The sequence below is a fragment of the Mustela putorius genome, unplaced genomic scaffold (assembly GCF_011764305.1).
Source record: "Mustela putorius furo isolate JIRA1106 unplaced genomic scaffold, ASM1176430v1.1 tig00003845_pilon_pilon_pilon, whole genome shotgun sequence".
NCBI lineage: Eukaryota > Metazoa > Chordata > Mammalia > Carnivora > Mustelidae > Mustela > Mustela putorius.
Window position 1 is genome coordinate 73,619,532 of NW_025421998.1, and position 15,590 is coordinate 73,635,121.

The following is a 15,590-nucleotide window of genomic DNA, read 5'->3' on the forward strand; positions in this document are numbered from 1 at the left end:
TAGAGAGAGATGGAGGCGATAAAAGACTGAGTAGTCAGAGAGGCCTAGCTAGATACACAGCAGACTCTGAAAAAACCATTCATCAAGCACTGAGGGAAAATGCCTGATTTCTACAACAGTATAGTCTCTGCATTTAGAATGCAGACTATTTAGAATCTTCTATTTCTAACTTTGGGCCTTAGTCACAGTTTTGAGCTAAGTCCCACTCAGCATCTAAAACAACCTATTACAAAGAAGTAGCAGTGGGTTGAAGGGAGATAAAATTCACCATCAGAACACTGAGTATAAATTGCTAATGAGGCATCCAAGTAGAGATTCCTAGTAAGCAGTTGGTAACAGGGTTCTGGATATCAAGAGGATGCTGTGGGCTAGAGATGAGAATTTGGAAATTAGCCACATTGCTAAAGTCATTAAAAGATAGATATTATAATACATTTTTACTAATTTTTTAAAAACCTAAAGGTCACCTGATATAAATAATTTACCCAAGATCCTATAGCTGGCCAGCTACATATGTATAGCTATATATCTTATAGTCTCCCAACTAGCATAGACCATATCTGTCTCTGAAATTTCATGACTGCAAAAATCTAAGCTCCTTTGACCACACAATAACATTGCATGAGGGACTAAACAAAGAAAGAAGGGAAGGAGGCACCTATGACAATCATTATTTCCTTTGGGAAACATAGAGATAAGATAGCAAATGAGAGTTTTATAAATTGAATCAATGATCCTTGATACAATCTGCTTTTAATAACTCAGAGGATAAAGGGATTCTCATATCTATGACTGTACTCTAAAGAAAGACCATTCATAAAGAATATGTGAAGAGAACATAAAGTGGGACATGGTATGATGAAAATTAGCTAATGAAGCAAAGATGAAAGAGGAGCACAGAGCACTGCTCATCCCAACTTCAAGTACTATCCACAGGGAGAAAGAACACTGATCCATGAACTCATCCTTTCCAAATCCAGACCAAAACATCCCCATTGTGAAGATCAATTACATAATCTGCTCCTCATTTTCCTTCCCCACATTCACCATGCAACCCTGATGAGGGTAACTTGGCTTCCTTACACTTTTCCTTAAAAAAAGAATGCAGTGACCAGAAGACAGGAGCACCCAGCCCCTCAGCCCTTCCCTATCTCACTGTAGCCTAATTTAATAGAGTTTTTAAGCATCAACTTCTGGTAAAATTTTCCATGAGATAAGGTTTGCTAAGTCAATTTTGGAAGCTGGCTCTCAGCAATGGTCTCTCCACCATGGTAAAGATTTGGTAAGGCTCCATGTCTATCCAGTGCCTTCCACCCCACTGCTCAACTCTGCTCTAGGCTTCTGCAACAAGAAAGTTAGCGCTGCAGATAGCCAAATACTTTAATAAAGGAAGAGTAAGTACAAAGCCAAGAATGGTATGGCCACAGGACAGAGAATGTTATAGTTAAATGAGCAGAGGGTAAATGTTCACTATGCCAAATAGTACCAAGGTAGTAGGACCCACACAAGAGAAAAGACTTGAACCATTTTCTATATAAGTATACTGCAATGACTAAAAGTCATATCAAAGAGAAAAAGCTAGGGGCTAACAATTGAAGAACTGCTTCTGCATGAAGATGTTAAATTTAGGGGAAAATATTATTTATAAGCTTTGAAAAAAAGAAGTAAAATTAAGTGCTTTGACTTTTTTAAAGTATAGGTTATTAATCCATTCAATTATAAACAGCCTGGGCTTGTACATTTAAGAATATCAGCATAAAACCTGTTCTACAAAAGGAAGAAAGACTGAGATGGTCTCCTGAAACTTTCAGGAGACCATCTCAGGTCTAAGCCTATCACATTGCCCAGGCTTTGTGGCAAAGCTGTGAATCCTTGGCTGCCAGTTAGTAACAAATGAATAGGGAAAGGCTATGGTCCTCCCCTCAGCTGAGGTTGCAGGTGTACAAGCCACTCACTAAGGGCAAGCAGGGAGCAGAATAGCAGGAGAGTGTCCTATGTGAGCCCCGTTTTCCCTATGTGCCCAGACAGGACTGTTAGGAGTGTCCTCTAGGATCTTCATAGACTAAGAATAAATATATATATATTAAGATATTGAAGGGAGTGTCAAAGAATTTAGCTTATTCATAATTGGAAAGAACTCAATTCTGGACCTAACAAATGCATGGACAGTTCATTTAAGGAGGATCCATGTGTATATAAAAAAGAAATCTCTGTTATGTCATATTCTCTGGTGTCTGAGACCTACACAACAAGACAAGTCAAAATGTTGGCAACCTCAGTAGTGTTTGCTTAATTTGATTTAAATGTTGTACTCTCAGTATTGATGTCTGTACTTTATCTTGACTTTTTTTTTATTGGCATGGCCTTCCTGAGGACCTAGTTGTCTAGGTGATGAATACTGCACACCATAATAAAATAAAGTACAGTAATTAATGCATTTGCTTTGTAAGTTTAACCTTTCCCCTGATGGGGGAATGGAAGTACGGATAGCTTCCTTGTCAATAGTCAGGAGGTTTGGTGTTAATTCACCTGTGTCTTTGTTCATCCTTGATGGGCTGCAATTCATCCACATTATAAAAATACTTTAAGTAAGCTTGATTTGAAAAAAAGAAAAGAATGTTACCTCATTTCTTGCCAATCATTATATCATGTGTATAAACTATTATTTCTTTACAATTCTTTTCATAACTTACTGAATTCACATTCCAAGAATTTCCTGGAAGTATATATGCAGTTAGGTTTCACTTTAAGCACAAGTTTTGGTCTTGCCCCAACCTGAGCCCTAACATACCAGTTCTCAATTATCAGCAATTCCATCAAGTTCACATAAAGGCTTCTCTCAGTTATAGCTCAGTGATTCAGTGACAAGCAGCGGCCTGAGTGAGGGGGAAATGCACAGCAGTGCATTGGCTAATCCTTTTATACTTTTAGGGAAAATAATGAAACTGAAGAGAAACAAAAATCATCTATAAAAGAAGGAAAGTCAGAACAGGATATAAACAGCTCATTAGGCTAGCATGGTAGGTTTCACATTTCAGGAAAAAGGATTTCAAGAGCTAGGGATAAATGAAAAGGAATTGTTTCGAATGTTTGAATGTTCATGTTATTATTCATTTAGAAGAACATCCACACACACACCATACAAAGACACACATATACACTCACACATTCACACCTATGTACACACCTGAAAACTTAGTACATGGGTGTGCTGTGCCCAAGAAAGGAAAGGGTAGTAGCAGCAGGAGCAGGTTTGTTGGCAGAGCTGCACAACAAAGGATAAGTATACACAGCATGCAGTATGTGTGCTTGGCTCAAGTCTGTGCAATTAGTACTGCTATTTACAGCAAATTCCTTGTACCAGCACTTTAAAAGTAAATGACAACTAGATTGAAACTGTTTAATCAGAATGTAAAATTGAACCACCGTAGGTTCCAAAGCTGATTAACTAGCTCACATTTTTTTTTTCCTCCTGCTAATTGCTAAGTACATTTGCTGGTTCCTGGCATTGATTTGCTGGATTCTAATTCAGGGTATGAGTTTAAAATATTAATCCACAAACTTTTCATTTTCTTTATTGGTCAATACAACTCATGACAAATAGTACTCCATAAATTCTTCATCTTAATGCTTCCATTTTTATTTTTTCCCCTGATTCTTCCATTTCATATATTTGTCTCCATCCCTTCCCCGACAGACTGCATTTTTATTCTTTCTTCCGCTAAATTTCCTTAGACAAGAGCAACATCAGTCAGAAAAATGAGAATACAAGTAACAGAGATTAATAGATACCACTTAGAGCCCAGGGGCTCAACACAATGGGTGTTTTAAGCTAAAGAATGGAAGCATATTAGAAACCTAGAGAGACTCAGCCAAAGGTAAGTATGGGCTGATTCCTTCCTTTCTATGAATGTTTCCAAATACCTTATTTAGGAAACATGGGGTCTTACATTAGTCAATATATTTTCCTTTGGAGTTTATGACTAATCTAATTTGACAAAGATGCCAAATTTCTGTTTGTTGGGGAGAATGATATCGGTGCTCCAAAGAAGGTGGGTTACCCCAGCAAATATATAATGCCTGATTCTGCAGTCTGTTCTTTCTAGACAGGGAATAAATAAATTCTGTGCCACTGTGAGGGGACTCACAGTGATGATTCTTCCAGCAGATAATGGTGTGAAAAACCTCTGTATTCCACAGTTCTTTTTGGGAAGACTTACTGTTCCTCAAAGGATCTACCATTTTAATCACGATTTATAGTACATCGAAAAAATTAAATTCACCTTTGCCAAAAAGGCAAAATCACTATAAGAAGTTGTACTTCTTTATTTCTAAAACAAATATTTCTCATACAAAGAACGTGAACCAATTAAATTAAAAATTTCTTCAAGAAAGTAATCAACCTTTAAATCGTCTAACTAATGCCAATATGAAAGCAGAGATTTTTAATGTTACCATTTTATTTACAAAATTTCTCCAAGTATTCTCATCACTTACAATTCAGAGGTGTTTGGAGGAATAAGAAGTGAAGGGAGCCGTATCTTTTTTAAACCACCTAGATGCAAGGTGCTTTACATATATCATTTCACTAAACAGTCAGAAGAAGCCTATAAGAGACCAAGTATGTTGTCCCAGATCGCAATGATAGTAAGTTGTGTATTCAAGATTTAGACCCAGGATATCTGCCCTAACAGCCATCATAATCTTTTTACACATTGTATCATTCCCTACACCTACACTTCTCTTTCTTCTTTTGCTCTTTTTTCCCAAAAATGAATTTCTTCTACCACAATGACTAGGAATGCATATTGAAGAACATATCACTTAAATTGGTAAAGATGTTCTTATGCATAAATCAATTAATTTTTAAGTGAACAAGGGTGGGACTTTTTTTTGCTATAAATTCTTTGTCAAAAATTTAATAATTAATTATGTTATTAATAAAGTGTAGTTTAAATTATTAAATCCTCTTACATTTAAGGTGCATGTCCTAATTGGAACTTCGGTATAACAAATTTAAGCATAGCACTTAATAATTATGAGCCATTCTTCATATGTAACATAAATGACACCAGTGACCAGCCATAAGTTGGTAATATTACTCAAGGTGTTTTTCCAGCAGTGGTGATGGATTTGCACTGATTCATTCTCTCTCCTTTCTTTTACTGGTTCCCTTGGGACCATGTGTATGTATTTGCATTTGCTATAAAGTCTGTTTAAGATTGAGAGCATGAAAATAGTGCAAAGTGAACTGGCCCACAAAGGGATTAAACCTATGACCTTGGCCTCATTAGTATCATACTCAAGTCAACTGAGTTAACCAGCTGTGTTTTCTTAAGTCCAAGCACATATTTATTTGGTAAATACAGAAGTTTGAACTTCTTCAAGTCCCTTGGGGACCATTAAGTGGACTGCAACATTCATTCATTGAACAGATACTAATTGAATACTTACATTGAACAAATCTTGTTCTTAGCAATCTGAGAGCCATAGAGCAGAGCAAGATGTGGCTCATGGTCACCAGGAATTACAAGTTAGTTAATTAAGAGGAGAAGACATATGCACAAGTAGAGTCTTATGTATTATTTAAGAGTCTGGAGGGGCACCTGGGTGGCTCAGTTGGTTAAGCAGCTGCCTTCGGCTCAGGTCATGATTCCAGCATCCTGGGATCGAGTCCCACATGGGGCTCCTTGCTAGGCAGGGAGCCTACTTCTCCCTCTGTCTCTGCCTACCACTCTGTCTGCCTATGCTCGCTCTCTGTCTCTCTCTCTCTGACAAATAAAAAAGAAAATCTTTAAAAAAAAAAAAAAAAAGAGTCTGGACCTGGAGACAAAGAAACTTGGCTTTGAAACCTATATTAAACATCCAGTAGGTTATAGTTAGTATGTTAAGACTAGAAAGATGTGAATCAAAATTTTCTAATCTCTTAAAATTATTCAATTTGTCCAGAACTAAAGCTCCTCTCAACCCAAACTACCCATATTTTTCTTCCATTTCCACTATTGGTATCACTATTCCCCAAACCAATCTTATAAGCTCTAGTATCCTTTCTACTTCCCTTCAGTTAGATTCCAACATCTCAACACTACTTCTTGTCACTTCTTTCACAAACTCCTTTAGTTCTCTGTAGAGCCATCTCCTCACTCCTTTCTAAGTAAAGCTTCTGGGCTGGACTAGTCCCTTGCCAACCTCGGTAGCCCTCTGATTTGATTTATTTCCTTCTAGTTTATCATTCATTCAAACAGTCTTCCATGCATCTGTCCTTAGCAATCCTACTAAGCACAGTGCTGGTCAAGTCCTGACTTACTTTCATTGGCTTTCCATTGCCTACCGAGTACTCATGAAATGCTCAACAGCTTTATAAAAATTCCTTTCTTTGTTACTCCATTTCTTGTAGTATCCTCAATATTTGCCATTAAACATATCACACAAAGGTCAAACTTCATGGTCTTCCCATCTGTCTCACATCTTTCCCCTTTAGGGGCTTTGCTTAGTCTAGTCTCTGCCTCCTGAAACACAGCCTATCCTGCAAAAAAAAAAAAAAAAAAAAGGCCCAATTTAAGTGCATCTTCCTTCAAATTAAGCCTGATGTTCTCAGAATGAGACAATCTCTCCTTCCCTTGTGTTCTAGTTACACCTCATTTGTTGTTTCATACAACATTCTCTGCCGTGCATCTTCTACTGGGATTATTTATATGTGCCTCTCCTCCATTTCTAAAGTAAATCCCTGAAAACAGTCACAGCACCTTATACATCTCCCCATCTTACAACATTCTAGCACAATGACTTCTTCAACCTGCACAGTCCAATTCCCTATTATCCACTTTTAACACTTATACTATATATGATAAAGAACAGTACAAGATCTCCTAGCTCCTAAATCCTATTGACACATTTCAGTTCTTATTTTTAGTTGGCCTCTCTGCAGCATTTGGCATTATTCATCCCTCCTCTCCTTTTTTAAATCTCTCTTCTGTTGGCTTCCATAACACCTCCCATTCACAATTTTACCTCCTATAACCTTTCTTCTTCTCAGCTTCTTTCATAGGGGTCTCTCCCTCACTTATCCTTAAAGTATTGGTATTCCCATGTTTCAGTTATTAGTCATGCCACCTTTTCATTCTACACACAATCTTTTTGACTCAGTAAATTTGACCATCAATTTCCACCCCCCAACCTATTCACTCCTTATTAAAAAACATCAACATAAACTCAATCACTTAAGCTAAAAGTCGTGTTAGAGTGCTCCCCAACCTCATGCCAGCTATCAATGTATTGTCTCAGAGCTCCAAATCCACCCTCCATTGCCCTGCTTATGATATTAAAGCTGGACCCTGTTTCTCCTTTGGATAGTTCAAAGATATGCTCTGTCAGTGGAGGAAACTAAAAGGACATTGCAGAAGGAAGGGGTTCTCTTCCTGATTACATTTTTCTTTCATTTCCTCTTGGTCCGGTGCTGCCTGTGCAGCACACCCCAAAGAGTTTGCAACTCACCCCAGAGAGTTTGAGCAGCCTCCTTACGGGAGCTTCCCCATGAATTCCACTGGTGCCACAGCTAGCTTCCCAGAGAGGCCAGCCATGAAATGGCTACCCAGCAAGTTCAACAACACCCCTTCAGACAGCTTCCAAACAAATTTCACTTGACCTCACAATTTTATCAGCACATTAGCAGATAGTTTTCTGCTTGCCAGTCCCAGCCTGCTGCCCCTTGGCAGACTTCTTCACCATTCAGTGGGCTATAGAAACCCTCTCCATAGAGATCTGAATCTCTACCTGGGGAGTGGAGGTTGGGCAGGGGAATTACCAAATTTGTTGGATGTCTTATATCTGCTCTTCATATATTCTTTAGTGTTTTCTTTGCCCCTTCATAGTGAATCCTCTGTTATTAGTTAATAATTCTTTAGAACCTCCTGGGTGACTCAGTCAGTTAAGTATCTGCCTTCAGTCCTGGGATAGAGCTCCGCATAGAGCTCCCTGCTCTGTGCGGAACCTGCTTCTCTCTCTCTCTTTCTCTCTCTCTCTCTCTCTCTCTCTCTAGCTTCCATTGCTTGTGCTCACTCTCCCTCGCACATGCGTGCTCTCTAGTTCTCTCTCTGTCTCTGTCAAATAAATTGATAAAATCTAAAAAAAAAAAAAAAAATTCTTTTTTACAAAACTTTCCCTTTTCAAATCACTGTGTGGTTTCTGTCTCCAGACTGGAACCGGTCTGATAGTCCTCCCCTTCTCAATTCCATCTCCTGAGCATATCTCAGATCTATCAAATTCTCTCCAGTCATGAAGTCCCTGCTGAAGTTTAGACCCCTGTTACTTTGGCTTTAAGTATAAGTCTCCTAAGCCATTGCCTTCTTCCAGTTTTATGTTTTTCAGTACTTCTTCCCCAACACCAGAGAAATAATTCTATAATGTGCATTGGGTGTGAATTTCAATTCACCAACTCGTGTGGATGCAATGTCAAATTATTTTTCCTAAAACCTAATTAAATCTAACTTTGAACAGAAAATCTTATTCTTAGTTTTTATTGAGTTTCTTCTAATGTCCTCCCCTCTATCCCCAAGATTGTATAGGGATCCCAGGAGTCTTATGGAGATTAAAATATGATCCCTTGATGGTAGGTGGCACTGCTGACTCTCTCAAAGGATAGGAATCTTTGCTGAAGCTGATAGAGCTATTACTATGAATTCAGTCTTCTTAGGGTGCCCTGTCCTATTCTCTTCCTAACATCTGTCCACTTTCTGGGACACTACAAGAGAATGGAGCATAGGTCTGCAAGGACCCTGAAGACCTTCACCCTTTCCAGCTTAAAGAACCTCTTGTTTTTCCTCTTCCTCCTCTTAACAAGGTGAGGTTTCTCCCAATAAGATTTCTTTCCTCTGGCAACTCTGCTTTTAGACACTAAAACCCAAAACTCTTCCAGGCCAAGAAACACAAAATCCTGGCCACCTTCTAGAAATGGAAAAAGAGAGAGGAATACATGAAGGATAAAAGAGAAATTAATATCTCACATAGGGTCAGAATTTTTTAGTCTAGAAAAAAATCTTTAGTCCTTTATGTTTCTGGCCAAGACATCTTAAATACATGTTGTATCCTCTCAAACTCCTTTTACTTTTTCCACAAATTTTCTAAAATCTTCAATAAAAAGTTTAGGTTTCAGAGACACAATTTCTCAGACTTTTGGTACTTTTTTTCTTGCTACAATTCTAAGGCAATGAGCATAGGGCTAGCAGTCTGAATATGGGAAGTTGAGGTAGGCAAACAATAGAGATAAAGGAGCAATACAAAGAGAAAATAAAACATCAGCTAATCCCTCAATACACTATCTCACCAGAAATTCAATAAACTACCCTTCCACAAATGCAAATTCAACTTGTCCCTCCCCACTTACCATCATTATTTCTCAATTATTTCTAGAACAAAAATTCAGTCTGCCTGCAACTGGGCATGCTTCTTCTCAATGTGGCTCATGATGACTTCTCCAGGATCATGTCCTTTACAGGTTTTGCTCCATGCATACCTAAGTACTGGCAGTTTCCTGGGACTTAGCCTCCATCTGGCCTCATACTTTTTATTAACTAGTCCATCTTAGAAACATCTAGATAGTCTTTCCAAACTCAGCTCAGGTGAAAACTCCACCAAGAAACTTGCAGGCCTGCACCCCACTACATCAGTCACTCCTTCACAGTGCTTCTCATACCCTGTGCATTCCACAGTCATAGCACCTGCATTGTGTTTTATAATGATCTGGATTTTACATTTCTGTTTGTTTTCTTCTCTGCTACCCTCTTTAAATGATGAGTTATTTCGGGGACAGGCAGGGTACCTCTCATCTCCATATCCCAGAGCTAAGAGCAAAGATTGTTCTTGAATGTTTCCATATTTGTTATATCCTTTTATTAATTCCTTTCAGTGGCTACAAATAAATCTGAAGACAGGAGTGCCCTGAAAGATGCATTGTTCTGTGAGATGTCAGAACTGAGTTGTCAGGTATCTTTCATTTTTCTAAGAACAACTAACCTCATCATTAATTTCAGCTATAAAAAAGGGCCGCTTAACTACTTCATCTTTCAAATACTACTGACAGCATCTGCTGTGATACAGTCCTTGGAAACTTCTAAATATGGAAAAGCATGGAAACCTCTCATTCTCCACATTTTCGGAAGTCAGGTGTGTATTTTAGAATATGATACATTAAAAAGGGTATGCATGTCTTTCGGATGACCAGTAATAAAATTGTTGATGATTTACATTTTTAGGCTTCTAGAATTTGGATTACTGAGTTTTCAGAAGGGGTGGATATTTTCCCCTTAAAAATGAAATGTTAATATTTTTGTGTTATTTGTGTATTTTGGCAATCTCAAGAAATGCCATCTGGATAACAAAATGAGGTATATTCTTAAGGGCTGGAAAATAGCTCACAATTTATAAAATGTTAGTGCAGAAAATATAAGTTAAAAAAAAAAACTAAAGCAATTAACTCAGCATGTAGCAAAAATATGGTAGAGGCTCAGTATAATTGATTCGATACTTGGCTATCCAAAAGTGAAGTTATCCAAGTGCATTTCATTGTGCATATAAACCAACTTTCTTTTGTGATTATTAGGTAAAATTATTTCACAATTTTGCAAAGCAGCAATTCTGGTTGGTTCAAATGGTTCTGCTACTTTCTGGCTATGTAACCTTGACAAATTATCTAACTACTCTGTTACTTAGTTTTCTCATTGAAAACTGGATACAATAATAGTACCTACTTCAGATAATTGTGGTGATAATTTAATAAGTAACATCAATCAAAAAATATTTGTTTGACTTTTATGGGTCAAGGGCCATGCTAGGCTCTTGAGATACAGCAGGGAACAACACAGCCAAAAATCTCTATCCTCATAGACCTTATATTTTAATTAAAATGCTTAAGGGGTTTGCACATGAATCATGGGAAAAGAGTTTTCATCATCATCATCATCATCATCATTATTATACTATTATTAATACTGTGACCAGTAGGAAAGTATGTGCTGACTAGTAAGTAAATGCTAACAGTCCTTTTTCTTTTAATATTTTATTTATTTATTTGTCAGAGAGAGAGAGTGAGCACACAAGCAGGGGGAGTGGCAGGCAGAGGGAGAAGCAGGCTACCTGCTGAGCAAGGTCTGATGTGGAACTTGATCCCAGGACCCTGTGATTGTGACCTGAGCCAAAATCAGCCTGCTTAACTGAGCCACCCAGACACCCTAAATGGTAACAGTCCTTATGTAATTGTCCAGGATCTCAAGTTATTTCTCTGTAGCCTGCCACACCCAAGGCTTCCGGAGAGAAGGTTGCAGACCACTCCCAGCTAGGTCAGGTCCTGCTCAGGGGAGGAGGAGGAATGATTGCGAGGGGGAGGATTTAATTCATCTCAAAATGCTTAATGTTAGCAAGACTAATTGAGTATCATGGGATGTATTTTTCCCCTTTGCAAAAGCCTAGGGAAGATAGGATGGAAACATGAAACAAAACCAACTCAAGGCACAGAGAATGAACCAATCCTGAGAGTCTACGGTAGCCAATAGCACTTCTGGGAACATTCTAAAGAGGTTGAAACACATGGCATGTGAATCTGAAAGGCAGTGCACGTGTGTAGGGAGAAGTATGTAAGTTTTGGGAATAAACAGATGTGCCCTGATGCTCCATTTCCTTCAGAGTTTTGTACCAACTTGAACATCACATAAGGTATTTTTCACAGAGAATGACTAATACAGGTAGCCTGCAATTTTCTTACAACTATTTTAGCTTAATCCTGATTTTTCCAGTATTTTGTCTTTCCCTTCACACAGCTTTTATCTTCCTCTTCCTCCTTCTCAACCCTTGCTTTATTGACTCTCCCCTATACTCTTAATTATTTACTAGATCATAATTTGGGAGAAACTTATTAAAATGATTTTGTAAGATTTTTCTAAACCTACTTGAAGACAGGCAAAAGTAAAGAAAGCATAAGCAATGGAAGTCTTTTCAGACTGAACTTTACTACATTGGCAAGATTTAGACATGATTTGGTGAGCTTGCATCTATACCCTGAATACTATCCTGGAGGACCCTCAGTGCCTCCAAACTCCTTGTCACATGAGGCCAGATGGACAAGGCCACAACTAGTCTCTGTGCTTACACAATCCAGCCAGACCTTGGTTGACCTCTAAAAAGGTGGGGGTCTCCCAAATGAGAACAGAAGCTCCTCAGAAATGCAGTTCAATGGCCTTCCCCGTGACTTAGAGGGAACTGAGTCTCATATTTCTGCAAATCTTAGTCACTTCCAAGATATACGACCCCCTTGCTATTTGTTTGCCTAAGGATACTTATCCCCCAAATATTCTTTATTTTCTCTCCATTGACCTAACTTTTCACTGTTCTTCTCCCTCCCTCACCTTCAACGGGCACCCTTGGAACTCTTTTTTTTTTTAATTAATTTTTTATTTTTTATAAACATATATTTTTATCCCCAGGGGTACAGGTCTGTGAATCACCAGGTTTACACACTTCACAGCAATCACCAAAGCACATACTCTCCCCAATGTCCATAATCCCATTCCCTTCTCCCAACCCCCCTCCCCCCAGCAACCCTCAGTTTGTTTTGTGAGATTAAGAGTCACTTGTGGTTTGTCTCCCTCCCAATCCCATCTTGGAACTCTTTTGATTGCTTAACAAACTTCACCAGCCTCCTCACCAGATGTTCCTTCTACCTCCTTGACGGCAGGAGAGAATGTTTTCTCTACACCCTTTCATGCTGAGATAGGAGGTGGAGTCATTGTCTTCAGGAAACTTCCTGTTCCTTGGAGGCTTGTGCCATTTTGCTATCTCTCCTGTTTCTATCATCTACCAGCCTCTAGTCATTCCTTCTTTCTACCAAAGTCTTAGGCACCTTGTCTTCATCCACACTACGAATCTTAATTCTGGGAGAGACCAAGCCCATAAAAATTACCTAATTAGTGCTTCAACCACCCAACATATGAACAGAGTCATAAACCAAGTAAATCCATCCTTTTAAATTACAGATGTGGTTGTATAATAACCTAAACCTCCTCAATCACTTGAGCTATCACTTGTGATAGCATTTATCACCTTGTTGGCTTTCTTCCCAGTTAGACTATAAGTTCCATGAGGGTAAGGATTTTGTCTGACTAATTTACTACAATGTTCCCAACCTCTACCACAGTGCTTGACACAGAGTAAATTTCAAATAAATACTTGTTACATGAAAAAACAATGCCCTGTGTTTGCCTCGATGGACAAAATAGCTCCCAGAGGCAATACAACTTGAGAAATTCATGAAATCGATGGAAGTTGAGCTACTTTGCATTCAGCAATGTGGCAGAAGTGGATGCCAAGCCACCCATGTATTAGCTATCTTTGCAACAAACAGTTAATAACTACTGACTGAAAAGAGCAAGAGGACCATTTGCTTGACTAATGAAAAAATTTATCTCAAAGGGAGTTTCCAGTAAAGCTTTCCCGATGGTGTTTATGGCATTTGTTTTTTTTTTGTTTTGTTTTTTGTTTGTTTTGTTTTGTTTTTATCTACATGTAAAGTGTTCTGATTGGTAAAGAAATCACTTTCTTTTGGACTAAGGTAAAACAGATCCTGTTGGAAACGACCTTCCTGGAGACTGCCCTGGCTACGTGCTAGGTATTCCCTGGACTCAAACCAACCACACTCCACTTGTAACATAAGTAGGAAAGGCAACTATTTACCAAAATAAATGAACTTAGAAAGTATTCTTTGGGTTTGATTAGCCTAACAATAAACAATTGTTTTGATACCACAAAAGAGAAAAATAATAATAATGAAGTCAGCACTGATTCTTTGAAACTAATTAGCTATTTAAACTTATAGATTTATTAGTAGAATAGTTTTATTAATTATGATATTTTTAATGGTGATTTAATTTAATTATAACTTTTAAAACAATAATCACAGTCCAGAGCATTGATGAAAGATCATGCAAACCTGTTACAGCAGTAAACTGAAATCCAGGGTTCCTGGGATTTCAGTGCTGACTGCACAGTTGTAGGAAAATATTTGGGAAAATATCTCTCATGCAGAAAAAACATGAGTCTTTTTCTGGGCCTTCCTATGCAGTCTTCAGGAATACCACAGAGAGCCTCTAAAATAGCACAAATATACTTCAGCTACCTACTAGGACCAAGAAAAAGATATTCTATTTAACAACCTTTTTGAAAATAACCTGTTTTTATTATAGACTAGATCTAGACACAACTATTTCTACAAAGGATTTATAAAACAGTGCTCAGAACAATTCTCTTAAATGCTTAGAGTGATATTAGTGCATTCCCCCATTCTTGAGAAATACAGGATTTTCCCAACTAAGTCTTATAACCAGACTTCTGAATTTCAGTGTAAAAATAATCTCAATGAATTTTCATAAAAATGCATAGGGTTTTTAAGCCAAATTAAATCAAATTATGATAACAGCTACCACTTACTGAACATTTATTAGGTGTCAGGCTCTGCACTGAGCTCTTTTACATGCATAATCGTTCCCTAATCAAGAAAACTTGAGAAGTTCATGAAAAATGACAGGCATCTAAAAGAGAAAATTTGATTATGGAATATAAGCACAGAGTACTGGCTCTGAGAAACAGTGACTGATGGGAGGTATTATTAAGGTAATAGCCTTTAAAGATATCATAAAAATATAAATATAGGAGTTTAATCAATTCTTCCCTTAAGATCAAACTGCAGTTTCTGTATGTTGAGAGCACAGAACTCTGAAGGAGCACCTGGGAAACATCAGGGCAGGCTACCCAACTTCATTTCCAGACTCTCCCTCCAACAGATTTCTCTGCATCTTTGGTAGAGATCCCAGTGTGCCTTAGGGCACCGGGTAAATCTGAAGTAACTGAAATATTATTATAGTAAGTACTATTATTATCAAACAGATCCCAAGAAAGAAAATAATAAAAAACCAAAAATGAAGGATAAATCAAGATTGAGTTGATTTCTTGTTGAAGTCTCAACAAGAAAATAAATACAACTTAAAAAATACTTATTAAATTAAAAATTTAATAATTTGGATGTGAAGTAATTCCATGATTGTGCATGTACCAAATCAGTACAATCAATGCACACAATTTTCAACCACGAAATAACTGTAATGATATTTTAAAAGAATAAACAAAAACATTTATTTTCATCACAACAAAGACCAATGTAAATTTAAATGGACCAATGTATGATGTGAAAAGTGGAAACAAAACACATTTCACATCTGTAGTACTAAAAGGAAATAAGAGTAATTAAGGAAAAATTAATGTAGAACATACCTAGTAGTTATCATAGCTAAAGTGATAAAATATGAACTGTGATTAGAAAAAATCATACCACTAAAGAGATTACCTAAAGATAAATGTGGAGATGATAAGAAATATAAGCAGAAGAACTAAATTACAACTGTAAATTAGTTCAGGTGCTTTTTAAACTATCTCTACCTAAGTGATATGAACCAAACCTGACCAGCGATCAAAGTCTATTTCTAACTATGATTTAGCTGAACACACATTAACTTCCTTAGCACCACTCTGTGAGCACCAACCCAATGAAT